The following is a 13,544-nucleotide window of genomic DNA, read 5'->3' on the forward strand; positions in this document are numbered from 1 at the left end:
CTATGCTACCTCTTATAACCACTTGTTTTGTGTTCAAATACTCAGGCCCAGGACTTTAGCACGTGTGTCCTTTTAACACCCGTCCCAAATTGAAGGCACCCTATCAGCCATCTTCCTTCTAAGAAGCCTTGAGCTGAGTCGTTTCCTGGGACTTCTTTGGCTGCTTGTACGCAGTGTGGCTACTGTGCTGCGGTCCCCCTAAGATGTGACCTTGACACCCTTAGAGACACCCTGTCTCAGTCTCACGAATCCTGTCATGAAGGTTCCCCCATGTCACTAATCTCTGAAAACCACAAGGAATCCTAGTCACAGGGAAGCTTTGCTCCTGAGTCAGGAGCTTGAGGTCTGCTTGTCCAGTGCTCGGTTCTGAACTGTCATTGATTGAATGACAAGAATAAATTACCCCTGAAGGGTCTCTGGTCCAGTTACTTCCTTACATAGGTCTAATTCTTTCTTTGGATTGGGAGTGGTGAGATATTAGAGTAGCTCAGGACTCAGTCCTAAGAGGCCACATGGTTCTCATCTGGCCATCTTCAAGGATTTGCTTTTGAGATACTCCTCAGTCTCCAACCGCTCTTTCCTGAGGATTCTCAAGTCACCTTGGAAGTCCATCATGGGCCTCTCAGATTGCACCAGGTCTTAGCATTTAGCATCAACGACCAGTCATATAATGAGCCATCCTGAATTTTAGAGCCCATCTTCAGATAACTGCTACCCTAACCAACACCCAAACCCAACCCTGTAGTAATCCAAGAGAGAACTGAACTGAGCCCCATCATCTCCACCAAATGTAACACACAACCCCAGCATTCAGCAACTGTTAGTATTGCAATACAGTAATAGGCAACCAGAAGAGCGCCGAAGCCAGGAACTGAAATCTGTCTTAATCACCTAGGAATGCCAGCTTCCCCTGTCTGCCCACCTCCTGCTCCAGGTGTGCTAGCTAACGGCTGGCAGACGGCAGCTGGTGATCCTGCTCATGGAGATGTAAGCGGAAAGCAGGGTTTAATTATGGAGTGGGTGAAGACAATAGATATTTGCATAAAAAGATTTTTGTTCGTTCCCAGTGAATAACCTGACAAGTTCCACTCCCACCTCACTCCTGCCCCGTCCCTCCGTGCTGTGTTTTGTTTCTGTTTGTGCTGTTGCTTTGGAGCAAATGTGGCAGAAGATCAGAGCCTTTTCAGAAGATGCCTGGGCAATCCTGTTTGTTGTTTTTGCCTTCGAGAAGCTGTTGGGGCCCCATCTCTAGGTGAAAAGCAGTGGAGTGTTTCTGAGGAAGCACACAAACTCAGATGACCATGTCCTAGGAGCCTCAGAAAGGATGGGGAAATGTGACAGTGGGATCATTTGACCTTTGTCCTGAGTGACTGTCTCAGTTGAGGAAGTGTGCACCACTGACCTGTACACAGTCTAACAGCACAAAACAGAACAGATGTAGCAATGGGTGTGGCTCTACGGAGCTGGAGACAGGTGAGATTTGAGTATGGATTTTTAAGTACAGTGAAAGATACATCATAGCAGAATGCATGTAGATATCACTATCTGCACGTAGAGAAAAAAATATAGACTCCTGAAGCATATACACACGTTTGTTTGTTCATTCGTTTTGTTTGTTTGTTTGTTTGTTTGTTATTTGTTTTGAGACATGGTTTCTTTGTGTAATGCAGAGATTCGCCTGCTGTGCCTCCGGAGTGCTGGGACTAAAGGCCTGAGCTACTACTATCCAGCTTAGAAATATTTTTAAAAAATTTTTTATGGAAATACGTTTATAAAATTGGCATGAAGAATAACATGTGTACTACAAGTATGATTATAAAAATGTTCAAGCCGGGCGGTGGTGGTGCACACCTTTAATCACAGCACTTGGGAGACAGAGGCAGGTGGATTTCTGAGTTCGAGGACAGCCTGGTCTACAAAGTGAGTTTCAGGACAGCCAGGGCTACACAGAGAAACCCTGTCTCAAAAACCACCCCCACTCCCCAAAAAATGTTCAAGAATGTGTGCCATTGATACTCTGTAGTAAAGAGCACTTGTTACTCAAGCAAAGGACCTGGGTTCAATTTCCAGTACTCAGGTAGTAGTTCACAAACACCCATAACTCCAGTTCTAGGGGATCCAATGCCCCCTTCTGACATCCGAGAGCACCAGCCACGCCCATGCTACATCTATACTTATATCTACACCTGTCTGTCTGTCTGTCTACCTATCTGTCTATCTATCCATAGGCAAAACATTCATATACATAAAAATGTCTTCCTGACAAAGCTTAGAGTGTGATACACAAACACAGTTAGGAGAAATGGAGTGTGTGTTCACTTTTATTTCACATTGAAAACTGTTTTACAGTATTTTTCCATAAACACAATTAAAAAGTAAAAGTTGGGGGCTGAGGAGATGGTTCAGTGGCTAAGAGCACTGACTGCTCTTCCAGAGGTCCTGAGTTCAATTGCCAGCAACCACATGGTGGCTCACAGCCATCTATAATGAGATCTGATGCCCTCTTTTGGTGTGTCTGAAGACAGCTATAATTGTACTCCTACATAAAATAAGTAAATAAATCTTAAAAAATAAATAAATAAAAGTTGAATAGCTGGGAGTAAGGGTGAGAACCTGTAGTCCCAGCTACTGGGGTGGAGGTGGGGAGGGGTCCCTAAGCAGGAAGGACACTTGAGCCCAGGAGGTCAGAGTCAGCTAGGACAATATTAACCAAAAACAAGAACAACAACTACAAAACCACCCAAAACTCTTGTAGAGAGGGGGAGGGGGAGGCGGAGATTGACCCCACAGGCCAGTGTGATGGAGGCCTTCTCTCAATTGAGGCTTTCTCTTCCCACGGGACTCTAGCTTGTATTGAGCTGACAGAAAACTAGCACAAATGTCTAAAAACTTTCATTTTGGACCTGGTGGTAAACTCCTGTAACCCCAGCTCTCAGGAGGCTGAGGCAAAAAGAACTGTCTAATCAAAGACAGCACAGGCTGCATAGTGAAGCCCTGTCTCCAAAAACAAAAGTTAAGATCTGGAGCAGCACTCGCTTTGGAGGCCGTGAGTGTCTGAAGCCTTTAGGAGACACTAGGTCTTGCCTCTAAGTTAACAGCAGAATGACAGGCAGGCACTGACTCTTCTATAAGAAATCAGGCCAGACATTAAAAACAAGAAATCACTAAACGGTCAGAAATGAAAAGTGTCAGAAAGCAAAAATGGGAGCGTGATGATTCATTTGTCTCCCATTGCCTCCTTGGAGGCCAGAGAGCCCCCTGTTTGGGCCTTCAGAAGGCGACTTGCCTAGGGCATCTACTGTCTGTGTTAGGATCTTCTACATAGAGCCGGACTGTTGAGGTTCACTGGAAATTCAGCAACGGTAAAAGGTTTCTGAATGCACAATGGCCAGAGAATAGAAGACCTAACACATGGAGTGACTGCTGACGATGCTCACCCCGGCTGTGCTTGTAACTTCACTGCAGACTTGGGTCTGAAGCCACAGCCGCACATGGTCTGAAACACTATGAGGTAGATTCCCTGCATGCTTTGCACTGCAGAGGTCTAAATGAGCACACATAGTCATCTGCTCTTAGAGAAACATGAACACTTAATCATAGGAAACAAAGGCTTTAAATCCATGGCTTGAGTTGCTGACTTAGGCTTTATTACTGGTTTTTAAATTGTTTATACAGAAGACTGGAGAGATGGCTCTGTGACTAAGAGTACGAATTGCTCTTACAGAAGACCTTAGATCTGTTCCCAGCACTCGCACTGGGCAGCTCACACTCACCTGGGACCCGGGGGAATCTGATGATTCTGACCTCCAAGGGCACCGGCACATACATCTGTAAGAAATATCAAATACCAGTCTTTTTGTCAAATACTATAAAACAAGGACAAGGAATTAAAAAAAATTTTTTTTTCTTTCAAGACAGGGTTTCTCTGTGTAGCCCTGGCTGTCCTGGAACTCACACTGTAGACCAGGCTGGCCTCGAACTCAGAAATCCACCTGCCTCTGCCTTCCAAGTGCTGGGATTAAAGACGTGTGCCACCACTGCCCAGTGAATTAAAATATTTTTATCTCCCACACATTATAAGATGTTCACACAAGTGTTTTACTTACTGTGACCCAGGAAAACCTTTGCTCTATTCTAGGAATTTATGTCCTGGAGCAGTGTCCCCCTTCTTGGAGCAGTGACCCCCTTCTTGGAGCAGCACCTCCTTTCCCCTTCATCCAACTCCCTTGTGTGCCAATTCTCTTCGGACTAGCCAACCAACTGAATAAGATTGTGAGGTCAGACCCCAGCCAATGGGGAAGAGACACAGCCACCACCTGAAATTAGAATAAAAACTAGATACACTTCCTGTCTCCGTGTGTTTGATTTTCTGAGAGCACCCTCTTGATCAAGAGCAATGTTCGCCTGTCCAGACACTTCAGTTGGAACGGTGGGCCCTTTCTTTTGTGACCTCAAACTTACTTCTAACACCCTCACATAGACACAAACACATACATACACAGACACAGACACAAACACCTACACATGGTTAAGATGATAAATCTTTAAAAAGAGAGTAAAAAAATTAAATTAATTTGACTTGTGATTTGGAGAGAATTCCCAACAGTTTCTGAAATGGCCCTAAACATGTTCTGGTCATTTTATGTTACTAAGTTATGCAAATGGCATCTCAGCACTGTAAAAGTGAAATGTCAATCACCTCTGAAAAACCCTGGAGCCCCCTCTCTGTCTGCAGTGTTGGACATTCAGCCAACACTTCCTTATACAGACAGAATAGCACTAGTGCCATTAATATGCAATTTTGCTTTTGTGTTTAATAAATGTTAAAAATTATATGTATCAAAAATTTGTAGAAATAAATGTTTTATTACTAGTAGATGTTTGATGGTGTCTAATGTGTGTGTGTTATATAGTATATAAATGGAGGTATGAAGACAAATTGTGGGGGTCAGTTTTGTTCTTCCACCCTGTGTGTTCCAGGGATCAAACTCTGGGTTGTTAGGTGGCAGGGACATCTATTTGCTTAGCCATGGGCTCCATATCCTACCATGCTACAAATTTAAGCTACCTCATATCCCTGATCAAAAACCTGCCAGGAGGGCCTGTTATCTCTCATGTTAGTCCCCATTGAGTAAAACTAACCAACTTCTTTCCACTTTGTAATTATGGCGTTTAGAGCAGTTCTCTCTGACCATGGAGATCCTTCCAGGAAAGCCCACATGATTCACGGTGGCCAAAAAGAACAGACCCTGGGATGCTTCTACATGGGGGCTCTTAGAGAAGAATGGGGCATGAACATGAGCTTGAAGCCTCTTGAGAATTTGGCTCCCACCTCCCTGGGCTGTTTGATGATCTAAGAAAGAAGTCAAGTAGCCTTGTAACTGAAGTTCACTCCCGAGAAACAGGTTTATTCCTCTGGCTATTGTGGCCAGCAGACTCAAACAGACTCACTAGAGACCTGAGGAGCCCTCTCTTGGGTTTCTAGGTCAGCCAGTTTGGGGAGGCCAGGAAAAAGACTGTGAAAGAAAAAAAAACGACCCAGCTCATAATCACTGGTGCTTGCAGCCTGCTGGAGAAGGGAGAGAACACTGGAGACCATGCTGACGCAGAAAGAATGGGATGCAGGCCTGGCCGTACCATTCAAACCCTGGGCAGAGGAGTATTCAACACAGCAGTTCCTGAATATCCCTTCTCCATTTTTGTCAACTTGAGTGGTGTTTTTAAATTTTGCACTCTCATGAGCCCGGAATGATTCACTGGCTCTTTTTGGAAGCAGCTGTATTTTGAGATCATTTTCAGGAGTTCTTTAAATATCCTGAACGCTCTACTTACAAGGGTGACTCAAAAAGAATCTTCTCCCCAGGGAGGGGGAAAAGGGAACTGGCGTTGACCGAGTTGACTGTGCACAAGCTTGCTCTGCAGGATGAAAGGGTTCTAGAGGCAAAGTGCACAGCAGTGTGCTTGTTAACACTACAGACCTGCGACTTGAAGTGCTAATGTCGGACCAGCGTCATGGCTCAGACATGACAGTCTGTGCTAGCTTCCCCTCATCCCACACGGGAGGAGACGAGCAGACTCCCCCAGCTGTCTTTGCCACACACACAGGCCACAGTGTGCAGCTGCACGCACACACGCACACTGTAAATAAAGAGGTAATAAATAAATGGATAAATAAATGTGAGTGATTTAGGAAGTGCAACAGTATGCTTTTAAAGCATAATTTTAAAGTTCTGTAGAATGCTAATATACACATATACACATATACACATATATCTGCATTCCTCTAGCTGTGAAGTTAGGGTTGAGTCTATTTTATGGCAATTGTGCCCTAGGAAAACTGTTTGTTGTTGTTGTTTATTGTTTTATTTGTTTGTTTTTCGAGACAGGGTTTCACTGTGTACTCCTGGCTACCCTGGAACTCACTCTGAAGACCAAGCTGGGCTTTGAACTTATAGAGACCCGCTTGCCTCTGCCTCCAGAGTACACCACCGCTACCCAACTGATTTTTGTTTTTGTTTTTTCAAGACAGAATCCTTTTATATGTAGTCTTGGCTATCTTGAAACTCTGCCTGTTGGCCAGGCTGGAACTTGAAGAGATCACTTGCCTCTGCCTCACCAGTGTGGAAATTGAAGGTGTGTGCTACCAACACCCAACTAACACCCAACTAGTAAAGGCGATTTTAAAAAAGAATTCTTTCCCCACAGCACACGACCTCATGGTATTCTGTGTGGTGGTACTTTAGAACTCCATCGTGATCCCAAGCACACCCCAAACATCTGTTCCCTCAGGGACAGGGGGTGCTCTGAGGCAGAGGCTGTGGGCTTGTTTTATGCTCTAGGGGTTGTGTGATGCAAAGACTGGACAGGCATGAGCTGGCTGAGTGGATGGGCCTACCAGATGCATATTATGTATATTCTCTGATTCATTTGCTTCTCTCAGCAAGCATAGGTAACAGCGGCTGGCTTGGAAATTGGAAGTGATACAAACTAAATAAGTCTGCAGTTCTGTGCATTGCATGCTAGCAAGGGGGACACACAGTAAATGTGTGTGTATATACATATATGTGTCTGTGTGTACATATATACATATATAGTGTAGTATATAGTGTAGTATGTAGTATGACAGCTGGTAGTAAGGATTTAGAAGGAAAACAAATCAGATTCAGGGATCAGGAGCACCAAGGATGAAAGCTGACTGACTACTTCACAAATGGACCACATACACACACACACACACACACACACATACACACACACACACACACACACACATACACACACATACACATATACACACACACGCTAGCCCAGCTAACCGAGGGCAGTGTGATCTCAGGCAGGTTAGTAGGGAATCGTACTTAAGGGGGAAAGGAGGATACCAGTACATTAATTATAGCTAGGATCAGTGCTGTTAATATGTGGCTTGTGTGGTCGCGTAGGAACCTATGCTCAGAAGGTCTTAATGTTCTACCACTATCCAGAATTTTTGTTTATTGGTAGATTTTTATTTATTTAATCTGATCTAGGTGCTAGAGATAAAAACTTCTTACACTTGGGTAGCACACACTTACCTGACAGCCATCACCTTTGTCCTGGACTGCTTCTTGTCCACGTTTCTTTTCTATTGATTTTTATGTAGATGTCTATACAAAATCACCATTCTAACTTCTGTATAAATGGCCATTTTAGAATGATATTGCATTGTCATAGGGCAGCATTTCTTCAAGTCCCTCTGGGATTCTTTCTGATTTATGTCATAGCTTTGATTTTTAGATAGTCTTTAAGATAATTATGTGACCCCCCCCCCACTCCTTACTCTTCCTGTGGGTTTCTAATTAGGATAGAATTGCAATTGTAGATAAATGTATGCTTTAGAAAATTGAGTCTAAGTTAACAAAATAATTTTTATGCATCTCAGTAAGGTTCCATGATTTTCATCAAATGGGTTTAAGTAACTTCCCATTAGTTTAATCTTCAAGTGTTTTGTTTCAGCTTTTTGTGAATGAGACTTTGTTGTCCTGCTTAGAAATAAGTAAGATAAGTATTAGTTACATGTTACCATGATGTAGTGGCACCGCCCTCAATTGTGATATTCTCAGCGAGCATCTGTTTTGCTAAATTCTCTTTATTAGTGTTGATCGATTTCTTCTTCCTTCCTTCTTTCCTTCCTTCTTTCCTTCCTTCTTTCCTTCCTTCCTTCCTTCCTTCCTTCCTTCCTTCCTTCCTTCCTTCTTTCCGTCCTTCCTTTCTTTTTCCCCCTCCTCCTCCTCTTCCTCCTCCTCCTTTCAGATGGGATCTCACTGTGTAGTTCTAGCTGTACTAGAACTCACTCATTAAACCAGGCTGGTCTCAAACTCACTGAAATTTGCCTGCCTCTGCCTCCGGAGTGCTGGGATTAAAGGTGTTGGATCACTATGTTTGGCTCTTGTCTTTTGAGGGTCATAATGGGCTTACTTACAAATTGTGATTGGGTTTTCACATTTTCTTTCCTTAGTACTTCTCATTTCTGTAGCAAGAATGAAACTTGCCGAGTTAGAGGATACAATTTTCATTTCCACTATTTTCGGAACCTCATGACCCACTCTTTCTAGCTGGTAGTGCTGAGGGTGTTCTCTGCCCGCTGGCTTAGGGAGGGGTGATACAGCAGAATGCAGGAAAAGGAAGTCAACTTGCCAAGTCTCTGTCCGATTTGGAACAGCACATGAAGTAGAGACCATATGCCAGCTTCCTTGATTCTGACCCAAGTCCCTGGGCTGGGTTGTTATGGATAAGGAGAAGCCCCTATGAGCTTTCAGAGATTCCATAACTAATCAAAGGGCACAATTTCCAGACTGACATCTGGACCAATGGAATTAAAACAGAATGGCTTCCCACCATAGGTGGCTTGAGAAGTGCCTCTTAAGATGAATGAAATGTCTCTAGATTCAGAAGAAAAAAAATGAGTTAGAAGCCAATGTTCAACACTGAAAAATGTTTCTGTACTCTGTCCTCATCTCTGGAAGCCCAGACATTGACATAAATAGACAGTGAGGGATAGGTTGATATAGCTGTCAGAACACTAAGAGACCCCACCCAGACAGACCAAGCAACTGGAATCTCGAGAGATCCACAGCCTTTTCCCTCAGTAGTGTCCAAGGGGGAACAAATGTATCAATTCATCAAGAATTTAAAAACTGTGGGTGCACTTGGGTAGCCCTAAGAGCACAGTTCTCGGGTCAGCAGAATGATCTGACACAGTTCTAGAAGGATACCAGGAACTGGGAAATCCTTGGACACTCCCACCAAGTAGGCACAAATGCTCCTCCATGTCCAGTTGAAGGGCAGAAGCATCTGAGAGACCCAGACCTAACGAAGATTCTCAATGGGAGAACAGGGAGCTAAGGTTAAGCCATTTACACTCTAGACAAGTTACATTTTAGCAAACAGTAGCCTTGTACATGTGTGGGTCCTAGCACTTGAAAGGCAGGGCAAAGTTCAAGGTTAACCTGGGCTATACAGCCTGCTTCAAAAATCAAACAAATCAACCAACCAAAACTCAGGGGCAAGGAGATGGCTCAGTGGGTAAAAGCCCTGCCCACACAAGATCAGAGAGTGCAGGACACAGCTTGCACATCTGCCTGTCATTTTACAAGTGACGATCTGAGTATGCAGGACATAGTGTGTGCATCTGTCATCTTACCGGTCCGGCGGGGAGATGAGAGGCAGAAACAGAAGAACCACCCAGAACTAGCTTCAGGTTGGCTAGCCTGAGCTACGTACCACAGTAGAAGGACAAGGGGGAAATCCTCACCAAGGTGGAAGGCAAGGACCAACTCCCCCAAATTGTCCTCTGAATCCACACACAAAGTTTGGACTCTGTGTGTTCATACGGGTGCACAGGCCACACACACACACACACACACACACACACACACACACACACACACACACAAATAAAAATTTAAAATTAAAACCAACAGACCAGGTCCTGGCTCAGTGGTTAAGAGCACTGACTGCTCTTCTAGAGGTCCTGAGTTCAATTCCCAGCAACCACATGGTGTCTCACAACCATCTGTAAAGAGATCTGATGCCCTCTTCTGGTGTGTCTGAAGACAGTGACAGTGTACTTACATAAAACAAAATATCTTAAAAAAAAAAACAAAAACAAAAAAACAGGCCAAACAAACCAAATACTAGTGTGGACACTCGTGTGTCGGAGGCTTCTCCTCCCTGGGGCTCCCGACACTGTGTGAGGTCCTTGTTCCCAGAGCTGCTGAGAAGGGGGACTACTCCCATCAGTGAATTTCCATCACCTGGAAGGACGGTGACTCATGATGGGAAGTCAAATCCAGTGGAATTTTTTAAATTAAAAAAAGAAGGGGTGGGGAGCCTTATTTCTTTGGAAGTTATCTGTTGTGTAAGATTCACACCCGCTTTGGCCTTTAGCCAGGATGAGAAGCATCTGTAGGCACGCTCACCTTGTTTCTGATTTTAAGGGCAATGCATCTGACATTTCATTAGTCGTGATGTCTGTTGTTATTCATATTTAATGAGGTTAGGCACCATTGTCTGTTGGAAGTTGGGTAGAGTTTACTTTGTCAATACTAAGTCAAGATGGGGAGGCGGCTTAATCTGCTGCATCAAGACAGGTATTCATCTGCTGCAGGTTTTGGTATCCATCAAAATGGCCGTACGATTTTTCTCCTTAACTTATTAAGGCAGGGAAATATAGAACACAACACCCTTGACTTTGCCTACTTGTTATAATCAAAAGCTAGGCTTTATCTTTCACAATTTATTTACAATCTTAAAATCAACACTTGAAAATGAGTTTGGGTAAGATTTTATTTGAGGGTTATATTACGTTTGTAAAGTAAACGGTGATGTATCAAAGCGTTCCTTACAGTCTAGACTCTCAGACTTCCCACAGTCTCAAGGTTTACTGGACATTTTGTACAACATTAGCAACTAGGTCTGAAAACTTAGGGAAGACTTTAAAAGTGTATGCGTGTGCGCATATAAGGGTGAAAGGTCAGATGTGGAGGTCATAGGAGAATCTCAGCAAGCCGCAAGCCCTTGCCCTCCACCTTGTTTGAGATGTGCGCTACCCAGCCTGACTTTACCTGGATTCTGGGGAGATCAGACTCAGGTCCACAAGCTTAAACTGCATGTTACCCACTGAGCCTTCTCCTCAGCCCTGCAGTAAGACTTGTTTTTTAGAGACAGGGTTTCTCTGTGCAGCTTTGGTTGTCCTGTAACTCAATAGGTTACAAGCTGGCCTTGAACTTAGTGAGTGATTGTTCCACCTCTTGAGTGCTGGGATTAAAGGTATGCACCACTATGTAATATTTTTTTGAGGGGTGAAGGTTTTATTATTTTTATGTGTAAGGGTGCTTGGCTAGGTTGTATACCTGCGTACTGAAAGAAAATAAAACTTGAGACCTGTGATTCATGTAATTTATGTCAAATAGCCCAAAGAGTTGTTTGTGAACTTTGAAACCTGGTGCTGAGAACATAGCAGATCAGGCCAGGACATGCCCTGGCAGGCCCGTTGTTATATAGACATTCCTGAGGCTGCTTAGCCATAAAGATAAAGAGAATGACTGCCCAGCGCCTCCCTATCTCCTGCCCTTCTAACCTAAGTTAAATGTTATCTGCATGTACAGTCTGCTGATGTTTAAATGGACCAATCATGTGAAACCATGCCAATTCCTACCCCAGCCCCAGCCCCTTTTCTATAAAAACCCCTAGCTTCCAAACCTCGTGGTCGAATCCACTGTCTCCTGCGTGAGATACGTTTCTACCTGGAGCTCGGCCATTAAACTATCTCACGTTTTTACATCAAGGCATTCTGTACTGTTCTTGATTCTTGGGTGCACGCCGAATCGGGAATTGAGTGGGGGTTTCCCCACTAGGTTCTTTCAGTACCACATGCAAGCAGAACTCACGGAGACTAGAAAAGACATTGGGATTTCCTGAAACTGGAGTTTCAGGTGGTAGTGGAGCCTCTGTGAGGGTCCTGGGTATAGAACCTCAGTCCTCTGGAAGAATAGACAGTGCTCTTAAGTGATGAGGCTTTTCTCCAGCTCCTTGGAAAAACTTTTGCTTGTTTGTTTGTTTATAGAAAGGGTTTCTCTGTGTAGCCCTGGCTGTCCTGGAACTCACTCTGTAGACCAGGCTGGCTCAAACTCAGAAATCCGCCTGCCTTTGTCTCCCAAATGCTGGGATTAAAGGCGTGGACCACCACCACCCGGCTACTTTTTTTGTTGGTTTTTTTTTTTTTTTTTTGTTTTTGATCACCTTTTTCAATCCACTAGAATTTATTTTCCTCAATGACTGATCTGTTCAGACTTCCACTTCTCCCTGTGTCAACTCTTAAACACTCATGAGTGCTTTGCTTAGATGTATGTTGTGCACCATGTGTGTGCCTGGTGCCTACACTGGTCAGTAAAGGACATCGGGTTCCCTGCAGTTGGGGTAAAGGACTGTTGTGAGCTAACATGTGGGTGCTGGCAACAGGGCCTGGGTCCTCTGCAAGAGCAAGAATTCTTAACTACTGAGCCAATTCTCCAGTCCCTTGGAGGGAATTTTAGTAATTGATACTATTTTATAAAGCCCCAGGGTTAACCTCTAGCATTGCCAAACACATTAATTCCAGTGTCTAAACTTTAATGTGTTGTTTTTGAAATGTCTTTGGTTGTTTTGTTTTGTTTTGTTTTTATCTGACAGCAGTATTCCTGGATTCCAGATTGCCCCTGCCAGTGCCTTCTCTCCTACAAATGTTATCTTCTTTGTATGAACTTAATGTTTTGGGTGGCAACTCTCCATTAATTCTCTTCTTCCTTTTGTGCTCTGGAATCTCCTGAGTGCCTCTTCTCCAAGCAGCCTGTTTTTACCTAAAGTCAAGAGCTGAGATAGGGATTTCTCTCCCAAGTCACAAAACTAAGAAGGAAAGCTGTGTTGATTCTGGTCTTACGTGGTAGGTTTAGGTGTGAACTAAAGGAGAAGGAGTGGCTCCCTGTCAGAGCAGAGGCTAGGACCTGTCCTTGACACCAAGGCCTCTCCTGTGATAACCTCTCAGGCACGATGAAGACAGGTAGTGCTCAGGGCTCCCTTGTGATATCATCTGCCACCATCCTGCTGGTGTTGCTGTCTGCCCCAGTCCCCTATAGTACGTTCTTCATCTGGGCAGTATATCCTGGAGTTTCAGACTTGATGCCTGTTTAGACTATGTACTTAACATTTTGTATACCTTTCTCTGTGTAATACATTTCACAAGGAAAAGAGTTTTTAAGAGTATCTTCATGCATTTTTGTCAAAAAAAAGAGAGAGACTGTTTAAAAGAGACCTTTAGTATTTTGCCAGTACAATTTCCTATGTAAGTTAGTTATGTCAAAAGTTGGAAAAACATCAAGAGTATCAAGAAAGCCAGTTGACTGCAGATGACCAGAGCCATCCAGAGATACCTCATAACCCAGCTGTATCTTTTCTGGACAGCAGACAGCCACACACTCTACCCTCACGGTACCCTCAGGGGAGACTCTACATTACTCACAGGCTTTGAG

At 43.9% G+C, this 13,544-nt stretch overlaps 1 long non-coding RNA gene across 3 annotated transcripts in view; it reads left to right on the forward strand.

The window, feature by feature from the left end:
* Gm14051 overlaps positions 1-4,344 on the forward strand; it is an 85,008-nt gene extending 80,664 nt beyond the window's left edge. For all 3 annotated transcript variants that reach the window (XR_866753.3, XR_866752.3, XR_001783474.2), the window contains exon 3: positions 4,139-4,344. This is a non-coding gene — a long non-coding RNA (predicted gene 14051). The remainder of the gene's footprint in view (positions 1-4,138) is intronic.
* Positions 4,345-13,544: the final 9,200 nt, after the last annotated feature.

Source organism: Mus musculus, chromosome 2, assembly GCF_000001635.26.
Source record: "Mus musculus strain C57BL/6J chromosome 2, GRCm38.p6 C57BL/6J".
Taxonomy (NCBI): domain Eukaryota; kingdom Metazoa; phylum Chordata; class Mammalia; order Rodentia; family Muridae; genus Mus; species Mus musculus.